The sequence below is a fragment of the Pecten maximus genome, chromosome 12 (assembly GCF_902652985.1).
Source record: "Pecten maximus chromosome 12, xPecMax1.1, whole genome shotgun sequence".
NCBI classification, from domain to species: Eukaryota; Metazoa; Mollusca; class Bivalvia; order Pectinida; family Pectinidae; genus Pecten; species Pecten maximus.
Window position 1 is genome coordinate 7,481,790 of NC_047026.1, and position 3,359 is coordinate 7,485,148.

The window sequence follows — 3,359 nt, forward strand, 5'->3', positions numbered from 1 at the left end:
GTTGCATCGGTAGGGGATTAATACATCATTATATATATCAACCTATGTATGCAAGTTCGTGGACAAGAACATTTATGAGATCATATTAAATAAGTGTTGGAATACTAATAGGTAACAAATATGCATTTAATTGTATGATAATCAGCTTGACAAGGGAAGACGGTAATAGTTTTACTCTAATAGACAGTAAAGAAATATGCAAATCTGGCAAGGTTTTTTGTTACATATTCAATAAACTGACTTTCAAAAGAAACCAAGGGAAGAAGGTTAAGAAGAGACAAAATATCGTATCACTGTTGAAATTGTGAATACTGTCAAAACGAAATTTAATTATTAAGAAATTGTTTACAGAGAGTCGATGACGTCACGTGGGCGGATTGTGATGCGCCACTAGGTAACCACCGAGGCAAGGCGTACCAGGTGAGGTAAAACAAACAACTGATACATTGTGTAAATATTTTTATCTATAATTTGATTTTTTACATAGTAAATCTTCCAAACATCACTGATAAGATTTTGTTTAGCATACAAATATTATTAACATAATATTGAGCGTGGCATCTCAGTTCATAAAATCAAGATCAATAAGTGTTAACAAGTCAAATTTTTTCTAAGATTTTAATTAATGCTATTTGATTCTGAGCACTAAATACATTTGATAATGAAACAATGTGTATAGAAATCGTAACAGTACGAACTTTAAAGCACCATGAAGTTTCTCTTTCGCCAATATTTTGTATATCACATCATTTTATGTTATCCTGGTAACCGACCCGGTCCGGGGAAATTTCCCTTTACTTTAATCAGCACCATCGGAAACCCACGAGACTGTTGTTACCCAGGAAACAAACGACAGAGCAAAATCTCGTGAGTTTCCGACGATGCTTAATCAGCCAGACTCGTAATAAGCTATGGGTCACCGTTTCGATCCCTATCGGAGGCATTGAATAAATATATACATGATATTTTTTTCTATTTCATAGAAATCATGGCATGCATGCAGTGGCATCTTCATATGCATTCTATTAAAAATACAATTCTTCATACACAAAGACTGTAACTACCAAGATATCATAATTCTCATACTGCCCCCTTCCAAGTGTTACATATATAGTCAAACGATATCTAATGGTATATTGCACATGTACAATAACTGAAACAAAATGTGATTTTGATTTAGATATATATATATTTTAACTTAACAGACATTTGTCAGAAATATTGTGATTTAGATATATATATTTTAACTTTACATAAATTTGTCAGAAATACTGTATCTGATGCAGTGTTTACATTACCTTATTTTATTGTAACTATTTAACGATAATTAATGACTTGCTGTCATAAAGATGGTTTCTGAAGCAATCTATAATCTAACAGATTTAATAACGCTATATATATTTTACTAATGACAATTGACTTTCTGTCAAAGATTGAAAGATTGCAACTAAAACGACCTTTTCACCAAAAATACTTCCTTTTCGTCATACTTACATAAACTCGTAAAGGCCACACTGATCATTGTGGAGTGATAATCTAACTTGTTACGAGACTGTCTATAATAAGGCTGAACTCCGTATAAAATAATTGTGAGAAACATAAGCCTATAAATTATCATATTATTATAATCCATCTCCGTTTTTTACCACACTGCATCATCATTATAAATTAACTGATTTATCTGTGTCACCATCATGATCTATTATCGTGACATTTGATTGACCTGTCACCATCAGGTATATACGTCTACAGGTGAATGTTTTACCTGTGACCGAACAAGAAAAGAGACCTCTCAAGATCACACAGAGGTCAAACGACCTAGAACATATATGGATATACGTCCCTGAACAGACCTAGAACTGTATGGATATACGTCCCTGAACAGACCTAAGACATAATATATTGATGAACGTCCCTGATCAGACCTGAGACAATATGGATATATACGTCCCTGAACAGACATAAGACATATATAGATATACGTCCCTGAACAGACCTAAGACATATATAGATATACGTCCCTGAACAGACCTAAGACATAATATATAGATATACGTCCCTGAACAGACCTAAGACATATATAGATATACGTCCCTGAACAGACCTAAGACATAATATATAGATATACGTCCCTGAACAGACCTAAGACATATATAGATATACGTCCCTGAACAGACCTAAGACATATATAGATATACGTCCCTGAACAGACATAAGACATATATAGATATACGTCCCTGAACAGACCTAAGACATATACAGATATACGTCCCTGAACAGACCTAAGACATATATAGATATACGTCCCTGAACAGACATAAGACATATATAGATGTACGTCCCTGAACAGACATAAGACATATATAGATATACGTCCCTGAACAGACCTAAGACATATACAGATATACGTCCCTGAACAGACCTAAGACATATATAGATATACGTCCCTGAACAGACATAAGACATATATAGATATACGTCCCTGAACAGACCTAAGACATATATAGATATACGTCCCTGAACAGACCTAAGACATATATAGATATACGTCCCTGAACAGACCTAAGACATAATATATAGATATACGTCCCTGAACAGACCTAAGACATATATAGATATACGTCCCTGAACAGACCTAAGACATAATATATAGATATACGTCCCTGAACAGACCTAAGACATATATAGATATACGTCCCTGAACAGACCTAAGACATATATAGATATACGTCCCTGAACAGACCTAAGACATATACAGATATACGTCCCTGAACAGACCTAAGACATATATAGATATACGTCCCTGAACAGACATAAGACATATATAGATGTACGTCCCTGAACAGACATAAGACATATATAGATAAACGTCCCTGAACAGACATAAGACATATATAGATATACGTCCCTGAACAGACCTAAGACATATATAGATATACGTCCCTGAACAGACATAAGACATATATAGATGTACGTCCCTGAACAGACATATAAGACATATATAGATAAACGTCCCTGAACAGACATAGGACATATATAGATATACGTCCCTGAACAGACCTAGGACATATATAGATATACATCCCTGAACAGACCTAGGACATATATAGATGTACGTCCCTGAACAGACATAAGACATATACAGATATACGTCCCTGAACAGATTAATCTTAATACGCAGCGAAATTAATATTGTTTGGAAACATTTAAAACTTTCAGAGTAAAAATCAAATAAATTGATACCATTCTTATCTTAGGTTACGATAGAATATGTTACTGAAGAGCATCATTCTCTTTTCGCATTTCAAACGAGTAGATTCAGGAGAATCAAATAAATTTTGGTCATATCTCCGTTTAAA

The 3,359-nt window shown here is 33.9% G+C and overlaps 1 long non-coding RNA gene across 1 annotated transcript; it reads right to left on the minus strand.

Moving 5' to 3' along the window:
* Nucleotides 1-444: 444 nt before the first annotated feature.
* LOC117339360 lies at nucleotides 445-2,423 on the minus strand. The gene is made up of 2 exons (XR_004535178.1): nucleotides 2,213-2,423; nucleotides 445-1,887 (listed from the first exon to the last, which is right to left on the minus strand). It is a non-coding gene; the product is annotated as an uncharacterized LOC117339360 (long non-coding RNA).
* Between the last annotated feature and the right edge of the window lie 936 nt (nucleotides 2,424-3,359).